The sequence below is a fragment of the Bidens hawaiensis genome, unplaced genomic scaffold (assembly GCF_021521415.1).
Source record: "Bidens hawaiensis isolate Kalapana, Puna unplaced genomic scaffold, B.hawaiensis_p1.1 tig00016952_1, whole genome shotgun sequence".
NCBI classification, from domain to species: Eukaryota; Viridiplantae; Streptophyta; class Magnoliopsida; order Asterales; family Asteraceae; genus Bidens; species Bidens hawaiensis.
Genome location: NW_027492569.1, coordinates 381,507 through 394,364, shown reverse-complemented (window position 1 = coordinate 394,364; position 12,858 = coordinate 381,507).

Genomic DNA, 12,858 nt, shown 5'->3' with positions numbered 1-12,858 from the left:
AACTACAATTCTCAATTGGTAGTATTATTATGTAGTATTATCATTATTATCTTATATATATATATATATATATATATATATATATATAACATATTCTAAAATCATTATTATCATTAATAATATTATCATAAACTTTATTATCAATTCATTTTTATAAAACCGAACTCTTGATTTAAACCGTCTTGTTTCTATTCAACATTGGGTTAGTTATTTAAAAGCCCAACAAAATAATACTATTTTACTTTAAGTTACCAATTAAGTACGAGTCCCTAATCAATAACAAATTAACCGGTAACCCGTTTAACAACCAAACCTTTCCGTTCAATGTTTCAAATGTAGTTTCAACTAAAGTTCAAGTTCATTAATATATTATTTATTCGTTTTCATTTAGCTTTCAAATCGGATTCGTTCGTTTCATTTGCAAGATTTTTATATTTCGATCATTTATTATTTCTCGATTCGTCAATCGAGGTGAGTACATTTAATTCCCCGTTTTTCCCTTTTATGTTTTCGGGGTAACATGCATACTTATTCAAAACAAGAATGATTTATTATACACTTTTCTCAAACACAAAATTTAGGGTATATGATACTTGGAATACTTGCTCTTTTGTGTGTTATATGCCTCATATGCTTTACGTGCGCGAGTGTTTATTTTTATGTTGTTGTTGAGCCTCATTAAGTATGATCATACGCTCCCCTAACTACTTAGCCTTGTGCTAGTAGAATAGGGCCTCATTATCCGAGTATGTCGGTTGTTACCGAGTAGAAAGGATCCTCATTACATATGTTTTATATACCACGGTTGATGATTTTATTTATAGTCTCATATACGTTTGTGGATTTCGCTCATATTATATATACTCAAACTATGAAATTGCTCACCAACATACGTGTTAACAAAATATTATTTTATGCATTGTTACAGGTTTGACTCTTATCGACTTGAGGACTTGACGAAAAACGTTACCAAGACAATTAGGATATTAGTAAAACGAACAATATATTTGTTTACTTGTGTTCAATTTGTTTGTATGACCAAGATGTGTTGTTTATTGATTTGTTGTAAGGCCCCATTACCGGTACCTCACATTTGGACGTTGGATTTACCCATAAACGCAGTTCTAAATATCAGATTTAATAAAAACTTTCGCTCAATAATAAAACTTCAACCATAACATTTTACATAACCCTCAAATCATGTCTTATAAAACATTCGTAGACAATTAAAACGAAACATAGTCTTTAAAACATCACAACATTTCCTCGAGATGCCAGTATCTTCGATTCCATGCCATGTGTCTTCAGTCACGCAAGCTGCCTCAACCTATTTGCCTGCATGCATACTAAAAGTTAGCTATGCTGAGTGAGTTCTAGTTAATCACATAACTTACTTTTCATACACATATACGTGCCCGAAGGTACGCATTACATACATATCATGATCAGAAATCGTCCATACACATTCATATCTAACCATACATTAAAAAGGGCGTTTCACCCTACATACCTCGGATATTATTAGGGTCCGGTCACCCTTCATCCTCGAATATTATTAGGGTCTGTTAGGACATGAAATGTCACATGTATGTCCCCAGTTCTATCAGGTTGGTTCAACAAGAAACCAACGATCGTGAAACCAAGTTAACGTACTGAAAATGTCAAACGAAGCTGATTCGATCGAATCAGTCACTGATTCGATCGAACCAGATCTCATTCGATCGAACGAGTTTTCGATATATAAACGTTACTTAGGAAATTTCACACAGGCTTTTCAACACAACTCACACTCACGTAAATCAGAGAAGCAGCAGCCTCCAGAAACACTCTCGAGCGTTCTTCGTGTTCTTGGTTGTTTCCTCCAATCCTAGGCGTCAAACACCTTTAGGAATCGTACCTACGTGCCCGTTGATCACCACCGAATCGCCGTGTTAGAGGATTCCGCACTCTAACACGTTGCCCCGTGAATCGTTGGGAAACCGAGTCCCGAACCGGTCCTACAAAGTGGCATCAGAGCTTCAGGTTCTTGATTCACGAAAGATTCGTGGTGATATTCGTGTTTTTCTTGTCAAATACATATATTTTGCTTGAAAAATTTTCGAAAACAAGTGTTTTTGTTCTTGGTGTTCTTAGTGTTCTAATCAAAAACTCATAAAAAGTCAAATATTTTGGTTTTTGATCTCAAAATTTGGTGTTAAAAGTGTTGGTTTATTGATTTTCAATCAATTCTAATCATCTGTGTTCGTTTTACACGTCTAAATCATAAATGTTTGCTCTTAAAATTTCGGATTTTATCAAGAACATTCAAAGTGTTCTTCGTTTTTTAAACGTTTGATCCATTTTTGTGTGTTTACTTGTTTGTTTAAGTGTTAAAACACTTAAAAGAGTCCTATTTTGCTTCTAAATCGATTAGGATTCGTGTTAGTGATTTTAAAACCGAATATCTGGTCAAATCTTCTAAGTTTGGAAATTCCGAAAATCCCGATCGAACAAGTCATATTTTTGGAACTCATTCGATCGAATAAGCCGTCTATTCGATCGAACCAGTTTGAATTTTGACCGAATTAGTTTTTCGCGCCGTGATTTACGCCAAGTCCATTCGATCGAATAAATTCATCCATTCGATCGAACCTGCTTCCAGTTGATCGAACAAGTCTCATATTCGATCCTCCCATTCGATCTCCTACTTATTCGACTGCCAGAACCCTTTCGATCGAACCGGACACTCCTTCGATCGAACCTGTCACCTCATTCGCTCGAACAAGATCGTATTCGATCGGATAAGCTTCAGAAGACCAGAACTGTGAATCAGTCAGGCATTCGATTGAATCAGGACACATTCGATCGAATAAAGAATACATTCGATCGAATCAAGTCACATTCGATTAAAAGGCTGATTTCTCAATACTTAGCAAATTTTCAATTATTTTTCAGTCTTTTCAAGTGAATTTTTTCACTAGAATTGACTGACACTTTTGTTACTAACGTTATTTGTTAAGTGTTTACAGATCAAAGTTTAAAACAAAGAAGCAAACATGTCTGCCAGTTCAAGTGCAAACAAAAGGATCCAATCGATCCTTGAGAGTGATTCAGAATCTGGAAGCTTCAACAAGCCTCCAAAGTTGATGGCACTCAATGAGTTTACTACCTGGAAGACAAGATTCCAGATCCATATCACAAGTGTGAATCCTGGACTATGGGAAGCGGTTCAGACAACGTGGGTGCATCCTACAAACGATGATGGTGAAAGCCTGAGCTACTTTAGGCTGTCAGAAGAACAAAAGATAGCCTTTGATGCTGAGAAGAAAGCCTTCTCTTTACTGTCTCAAGCTCTCTCCAGCGATCTCTTCCATCAATTTAACCAGTTCACAACAGCGTCAACTCTTTGGAACGCACTGGTAGAACGATGCGAAGGATCTGAGTCGCTTAGAGAAATTCACGCACGGGAGCTAAAGCGTGAATTTGATTTGTTTGGTCCAGAATCCGGCGAAGACATTGAATCGTTGCTGTCAAGATTCTATCATCTTATGTCAGAGCTAAAGTCCTATAATGTCAAAACAACAGGGACTGAAAAGGTTAGATGTCTCGCTCAAGGACTCCCAACAAGCTGGAACACCTTCCTGACTGTGATGAGAAGAAGTCATCAACTGGAGACGATTCTTCTTTCTGACTTTATAAAAGAAATCAGACAGGAAGATGCTGAATTAAGAGCATCCTCCAGGAAACCCAGAGCAACATCTGACAAGTCGCTGTACATGTCAAATTCACCAATGTCAGATTCAAATGACCATGCTCCAATGAAGACTGCGTTTGTCTCCTCAATGTCAAATCAATCTAAGGGGACCGAAACGAGATCTTCTGCACCACCAACATCAAATTCCGGAAATTCAAGTTCTAACTCCGGACCCAAGTCAACTGAAAAGGCAACGTTAAACACCGAAGGCTTGGGAAAGGTAACGGTGGAAGTTGCCAAAGAACATATGGCAACGTTAGGCACAATAATTGAATCATACAGCTTAATGGTGGCTGGTAAACTTGGCAACAGTCATCTGGACAGCGATGACTATGAACAGCTAGATGAAGACGATATGGAACGCATCGACATAATGTGGGCACTTGGCAGCGCGTTCCGTAGGGCTAGAAAGTGGGCTAAGAAAACAGGCCAAGCCCTTTCAATCAATAATAAATCCAAGTTTGGTTTTGATAAAACCAAAGTTAAATGCTACAACTGTGGCGAACTTGGTCACTTTGCCAAGGAGTGCTCTAAACTAAAGAGGGAAGGTCACCAATATCCCTTCCGAACTACTTCAACTTCATCTACTCCTGCTGCAGCCGCTGCAAATGTCAACAATGAGAGACAACTGGTCCCTCAGAATCAAACAGCAGCAAACAACGCCAACATCAACAATGAAACTGCTCTTGCTGTTCAAGGTGATGAAGGCGAGTCCTGGAACTTCAGCATTAACATGGCTGACATCACCGTTGTGGATGGAGACTCAGAATCTGGGTCTGATGATTTCTCAGCTGATGAAGAATACATTGTCGAGGAGCCAGCTACTGAAGTAAATGAAGGAGAGCATGAAGCTGAAGTGTCATCAGTGGAGATTAAGGAGGATCAAGCAAAAGAGTCAAATGTTCCTCAATCATCTCCAAGTTCAACAATTCCTGCAGAAGCTGCTACTGTTGAAGAAGTCAATGAAGTACTGTCAAAAGCAACTTCTGCATCTTTTCTGGAAAGAGCGGGGAATCTTTACTTTGCGTTCATGGCAGAGACGTCAAATGATGCCATGGTAAGTTCTAACCTGACTACTCCCAAACCAGAAAATACCAAATGTTTAAAATGTGAAATGTCTGAACAAGAAATTCATTCTCTGAAAGAGAGAATTGAAGATCTCGAGGCTTATAAACAAGCAGCCTCAAGATCCTTAATTGAACTGACTGACGCTCTTGTTCAAAACAAGGCTTGGAAGCAGAAAGAGTCTGCTTATAAAGAAAAAGTTGATAGCCTTAAGCGTCAGAACAAGGAATTGGAGATATGTGTTCTAAATCAACAAGACTCTATAAACTTTCATATCAATAAAAATAATGTCTTGAAAAAGGAAATGGAGAACACAAAAGCTGATCTTGAATCATTGACTTTCAAGTTAAAGAGCTACTCCAATTCCTCTTATTTGCTAGAACACATTATCCCCAAGTTCCGGTGCAATAAGGAAAGAGGTGTGGGATATCACAATGTCCCACCCCCAGTGCTGAACCAATTTGTGAACACACCAGGAGCTGTGCCAGAAGATGACTCAAATGTTAAAACACCCGAGGACACAAAACAAATTTCAAAGTCCAAGGGTAAAGAAGTCATTGACCCGGCTCCTGAGACCAAGCCAAAACCAAATGTTGTTGCCACAGACTTAGGTTCCACAACTAAGTCAGGCCCATCCACATCTAAATCAAAGGCAACAACAAGTAATTCTCAGAAGAACAAGTTTAATCATAAATCTGAGAAAGTGCATCTGGAACATGGTACCCAGTTTGTCAAGGAGGGTAACTTTAATGAAAAACATAATTTTCCAAAACCCCCTCCCAGACAAACTTCACCCCAAAATGTCAAATCCAAGGGGTACTATGGTAACAAACAACAACAAAGTCGTTACTCTCCACCACGTCAAAGGGAGAGAAACTACTGTTTCTCATGTGGAGAGGTTGGCCATGTAGCAAGATTCTGCTACAAGTACACGGATCCTAAGCAATACATATCAACTCCGGATCCTAGATATGTCAAGTCAACTCCTATGAGGCGACCGACCGTTGACATTCAAAGTCAAACACGGTCTCACACACCGCGGTCGGTTTCTCCTAGGAAACCTCAGTCAACCTCACCACACAGATCACCGAAGAAACAACAACATCAAAATGTTAAAACAAAAGTTGTTGATCCCTCAAACCCAAGTGTTTCCACTTCAACAAGTGAAAGTCAGTCTTCAACCAGCTATGTCAAACAGGCTAAGAAGAAGACTGACAGTTGGAAACAAATGGAAAACAACACTGTTGATAACAATGTCAAACCAGAATACAGTGTTAATGAGGGTAAATGGATTGAACTGTTAATTCATGACGAAAATGGAAAACCCAAGACCATAAAGGCTTGGGTTTCCAATGATGTTTAAACCTTTTGCTTTTTGTGTGCAGGTTGCTCTTTATGATCCAAGATTCAACATGTGGATCATCGACTCAGGAGCTTCCAGGCACATGACTGGAAACATGAATCTCCTATCCAGTGTCAGACAGATAAAAGGAGGTGCAGTTTCCTTTGCAGGAACTCAAGGTGGTTACATCACGGCCCAAGGAATTGTTTCAAATGGGCGAATTTCGTTTGATAAGGTTAATTTCATCAAGGAGTTGGAGAACAACCTGTTGTCGATAAGTCAAATCTGCGACAAGGGTTTCAAAGTTATGTTTGATGACCGAGACTGCCACATCTTGGCTAAGGAATTCACCATTCCTGAAGACAAAGTTTTAATGTCAGCCGCACGCCAGAGTGATCTCTACATTCTGGATATGGCTAAGGCAGAGTCATCGTCTCCAACGGCGACATGTTTTGTGTCCAAGGCATCCGAACGTGATACTGTCATATGGCATAAACGGATGGGTCACATTAATGTCAGGAACATGAATAAGCTTGTGCACAACAGGCTAGTTGAGGGAGTTAATCTGAGAAGTTTCAGTCTCCCTGACTCGTGTGTGAAGTGCAAAGCGGGAAAGCAAGTAAAAAGGTCCCACAAGTCTAAGAGTTTCCACTCGATTGATATACCATTGGAACTCCTTCATATGGATCTTTTTGGCCCAATAAGCGTCAAGAGTATCTCTAGGCACTCATACTGCCTAGTGGTTACTGATGAATATTCGAGATTCTCTTGGGTGTTTTTCTTGAAAGCAAAGTCCAAGACATTTGGGTGTATAAATCTGCTGGTTACAACTCTTGAGTCACAGTACAATCTGAAGGTTCGGAGAATGCGTTCAGATAACGGGACAGAGTTTAAGAATGCGAATGTTGAAAACTTTTGCAAAGAAAGAGGCATTGTCCAGGAGTTCAGTGCCCCGTACGTTCCACAAATGAACGGGGTTGCTGAAAGGAAAAATCGAACGTTAATCGAGACAGCTAGAACAATGTTAGCAGACTCAGTGTTGCCTGTCACGTTTTGGAGTGAGGCAATTGCCAACGCCTGTTTCACATTGAATCGGGTAGGCATTGTCAAGCGCCACGGCAAGACAAGCTTCGAGCTTCTTCAACGACGGAGGCCTAACTTAGAGCACCTGGAACCATTTGGAGCTCTTTGCACGTTACTTAAAAGGCAAGTCGATAATAAGTTCGAGGAGAAGATCATCAACGGCTATTTTCTGGGTTACAGCGTACCTCTCAAAAGGGTCTTCAACAGATCAACAAAATTAGTTGAAGAATGGTACCATGTCGACGTTCAACGCTACACAGAACCAGCCAAGGGGTCAGGAGAAGACTGGTTGTTTGATTTTGACAAATTGTTCAAGTCATTCAATCTGTATGAGGTTGCTATTCAGATGATGTATGAGGCGCAAAATGCACCTCCTGATGAATCACAGCAATCTTCACCTCATCCTGGTCCATCATCGTCTTCCTCCACAGAGTCTAGCGAGCAAGTTCAAGAGTCATCCGAATCTGACTCTGAAGATGAATCACCAGCAGATGATGTACAATCGGCGCCGACACAGGTTACTCCACAACCTTCATCGTCAAATCAAGAAGCGCCAAATGCAGAACAGCCTCTAACGTCTACTTCAGAGGCACCAACCGCTCCAGTTCCTGAGCCGAACTTAACTAACTTGGAACAAAATGTTGTCGTTTCTGACAATCCGGTGGTTAGGACTGAACGTGATCATCCACAAGACAACATTATATGGGACATTCAACAGGGTGTCAAAACACGTCGACAGCTGAATTTTGGCCTCTACACTGAAATGATGGAGTCAGGATCAGTTGCGGTAAATGCCCATGAATGCTTCTTAGCACAAGAAGAACCCAGCAGCATCACCGATGCGTTGAAAGACGCTAACTGGGTCTCAGCCATGCAAGAAGAACTATTGCAGTTCAAGAGACTTGGTGTGTGGAAGCTGGTGGATCTCCCCAGAGGACAGAAGAAAATTGGCACTAAGTGGGTACTCAAATGTAAACGCGACGATCAGGGAGTGATTGTTCGCAACAAAGCCCGCCTGGTGGTCCAAGGGTTTAGGCAAATTGAAGGCCTAGACTACAATGAAGTGTATGCTCCGGTTGCGCGTTTGGAGGCAATCCGGATGTTCTTGGCGTATGCGTCTTTCAAGAGATTCAAAGTATATCAGATGGACGTCAAGAGTGCCTTTTTGTACGGTCACATCGAAGAGACCGTATATGTGGCACAACCTCCAGGTTTTGAAGACCCAAATCACAAGGACAAAGCCTACCTGCTCAACAAGGCTTTGTACGGTCTTCACCAAGCCCCGAGAGCTTGGTACAAGGAACTATCCAAACACCTTCTGAACAACGGGTTTAGAAGAGGAACGATCGACTGCACGTTATTTACAAAGGAGAAAGAAGGAGATCTCATTATGGTACAAGTGTACGTGGACGACATCATCTTCGGGTTCACGAATAAAACACTATGCAAGGAGTTTGAACAAGTGATGCAAGAAAAATTTGAAATGAGCTCCATGGGTGAGATGAAGTTCTTCTTAGGACTTCAGGTTGATCAAATAGACTCCGGTGTCTTCATTCACCAGACAAAATACGTCAATGACATCTTGAAACGGTTCGAGATGTTGAGTTCCTCTTCACAGGGAACTCCGTTAGCGGTTAATCACGGGATTAATCCTGACGAGAAGGGTGAATTGATCAATCCAACTCACTATAGAGGGATCATCGGATATCTAATGTACCTGACTGCTTCTCGGCCGGACATAATGTTTGCTACGTGTCTCTGTGCACGTTACCAGTCAAAGCCGAAGGTCTCCCATCTTATTGCAGTCAAAAGAATTTTGCGTTATCTGAAGGGTACTCCAGATTGGGGTCTTTGGTATCCTCATGATGATAACTTTGATCTACATGCGTATAGTGATTCGGACTATGGTGGTTGTAAACTCGATTACAAATCAACAGCAGTAGGATGTCAGTTCTTTGGAAGTCGTTTAGTAACGTGGCAATGCAAAAAGCAGACGTCAGTTTCCACTTCAACAGCTGAGGCGGAATATATAGCGACTGCCAGTTGCTGTTCTCAAGTTATTTGGATTCAGCAACAGATGCGTGACTACGGTATTGAATGTTCTACTACTCCCATATATCTTGATAATTCTGCTGCAATTTCAATTACCAAAAATCCTGTCCAATTTAGCAAAACGAAGCACATCGAAATTCGATATCACCTCCTTCGTGACTGTTACGAAAAGAAGTTAATCGATGTGGTAAAAAACCCCACTCAGGAACAACGCGCTGATCTCTTCACTAAAGCATTTGACAAACCACGGTTTTTATATTTGCTAGAGATCAACGGCGTTAAACGTCAATCAGATGATGTTCCTGAAGATATCATTTAAATTGTTTTTCATTTTTTCTTTTCTTAAAAATTTGAAAAATCCAAAAAGATTTTGCTTTTATAATTTTTTAGGGGGAGAAAGGTTTCAAGAAAAACCAAAAACAATATAAAATACAAAAACCCAAAAACATTAAAAATTTTAGAATTTTGAGAAGTTGATCTTGTTACAAGAAAGATGATAGTACACAGACGCTATCATACTGAGACATCAAAAAGATTTTTATTTCTGTATAGCTTATTTTCATTTTCCTTATATTGAAAAAATCCAAAAACATTTTCATTTTCCTTATATTGAAAAAATCCAAAAACATTCAAATAATCAGAAAATGAGAAATTGTATCCAACCTTTGGGAAGTGATGGCACACTGACAGTAGCATGATGTTAAAAAGATATAAAGTGAAAAATTGGTCATGCATAGTACTAATGTGATATATTGGTAGGCTTATCTTACTGAATTGAGTCTGGATTTGACCTATCTAAATCATTTAGATTGTCAGCTATGGGTGTACATCTAAGATAAATTGACGAGACGTCACTGTCTAAAGACCAATATCAATTGAGGATATGTCTTATCACGCGTACACGAATTACCATCGGCCCAAATTGGTTCCCCCAAAACCTAAATTCTTAAAGAATGTTAGATCTTCGTGTTGCAGGTCTGCTTTCATCGAAAGTCCCTTCTAAATCATATGCTTTATGCGTTGATTAAGGAGGAGTATTAAATATCTTATACTCCACCGGCTTTGGAATGATCTCCCTCTGTGATACGTAAGTATCGACCTGGACAGCGCTCTTCCATGCTGATATATCTAAAGTTATTATCTCCCTCTGTGATACGTAAGTATCGACCTGGACAGCGCTGATAACTTGGATATCTGTATTAAATATCTTATACTCCACCGGTTTTGGAATGATCTCCCTCTGTGATACGTAAGTATCGACCTGGACAGCGCTCTTCCATGCTGGTATATCTAAAGTTATTATCTCCCTCTGTGATACGTAAGTATCAACCTGGACAGCGCTGATAACTTGGATATCTCCTGAAAAAAAATAAAATAAATGATTTTGGGACAAGTAGATGAATATCGAACACGTATGTGAAAAACATGTCTAAGCGAACAAAGGGGATCCTATAAGCTTATGGTCGTTTGTCAAAAATAAGATGCGCCGATTTGACTGTTCAATATGTTGTGAGGTCCTACATGAGTCAATCAAAAATATGGTGGGACACATAGCTGTGATCACAAGCAATTATCATAGAAATATGATTAAAGCAATTATCAAATGGTCATTGACAGACGAGAGGATGTTTGTTTAAGTTTAAATGGGCAAATATACCCATAATCGCATCGGTAATATGTATCGACCAAAAGAAATTATAAGAATTGAACTTACTGAGTGCTACAATGTCAGTACTGATCCCATGTTCGGATCTTTCTCACAAAAAGAATGTTCATTATGTCTAGTTTAATATTGTATATTCTTTTATTCAGAAAAAATCAAAAACATGTGAAAAATCACGAAAAGTCTCAGTAGATAGTCAAATAAGTCTGTATGATTTCTTATTATAGATCCTTCTCAACCAAAAATATTGTACTTTAAATTTTGTACAGTTGCTTATTTCAGTTTGAATATTATAAAAATTCAAAAAGATTTTTATTCTGAATTATTTTTATTTTTTATTTTTATTCTGCTTTAATGTTGATGAATAATCATCCTGTGACAGGTAGTCTGATCCCTGTCCCTCCCTGTAAATACTTTGAAAAAAAAAAAAAAAAGATTTTATTTCTATTTATTTTTCATTTTATTTAGTTCTGTTTGTTTGAAAATCGATGAGAAATCATCGTGACAGGTAGTCTGATCCCTGTCTATACCTACTAAATGTTTATTCAGTGTGTAGGAATGAAAGAAAACTTCATGCAGGTTGCTAAATGTTTATCTGCGCAACCGGCTGTGCATGAAAGAAAGAAGAAGTGGCAAGAAAACCCAAAGATGGTTGTGCCTGATATTTTATGGTTGCTAAATGTTTACTAATGTTTTATGGTCTATATGTTCTGTAGGAACTAAGCTCACATTATCGGAAAATGTCTAAGAAAACTAACCAAGTGTCAAAAGTTTATGTTTTCTTGCAGGTTCAAAGGCACCACGATCGATGGCGGGGAATAAAAAGTTTAAAAGTTTATTTTTTTCAAAGTTTTTCCCTCATTCGATCGAATATGTGACTATTCGATCGAGTAAATCGATCGAATGAGCCGATTCGATCGAGTCAGTTGTTGCGAGAATGAGAGTGTTGCGAAGAGACTTATTCGATCGAATAGACTCACAATCGATCGATTGGTCCAATCGAACAAGTCCTGTGAATCGAATGAAATCTCATTCGTACGACTGAATTGCCATTCGCACGAATAGGAATGTTATTCGATCGAATGAGATCATATTCGATCGAATGAGTCCAGAAACACTATAAATACTCAGACTCATTCAATCGGTCAGAAATGTTCAAAAAAAAATTCCAGAAAATTGCTCTCAAAATCGTTTTCGCGAATCCCTCGTTTTGATCCATACATCTTACTCGGTTTTTCACGTACATCACAAATATGTAAGAATTTTTGGATTATAATCGTGTTTTGATCAAGTTTTTGGTCGTTTTGTTCTCGGAATCGGACATTAGAAAGAAACACACAATAAACTGTTTTTAACCGTTTAAAACTTGTAGTTTAATGTTGATAAATGTTCACAAACTACAATCGATGCTATTTGTGTGTTGTGTATCGTTTAAACGATCGAAAATTTCGATCGGGATTCTTCAAAATCTGGGCTGACGTTTGAATGAGTCGAATCAGTCTATTCGGTCGAACGAGTCTCTTGTTCGATCGAATGAGACTTATTCGGTCAGTAGTTCGATCGAATCAGAGGTCAAAGGTGAAATCTATCTTATTCGACTGTCTGTGATCGAACTAGATCTCACTCGATCGAATGAGTAGCTCATTCGATCGAATCTTTACTCATTCGATTGAACCAGTCCAGAAAGTTTGAAAATGTTAAACGCATTCAATCTTTTCGATATCTGTTCGTTCTAACACGTTTATGTTTGCAGATAAAATGGCTGAAGTTGCAGAAGTTTTTGTGCCTTTCAAAACATCCATCAAGCACAACATTGTAGCCTTTCTTGACGAAAAGGCAAGCCATGGGAAAGACTTTGCAACTATGATCAAATTTCTAAAACGGTCCAGGATTCACGGACCTATCTCTAGGGTAGTCGAA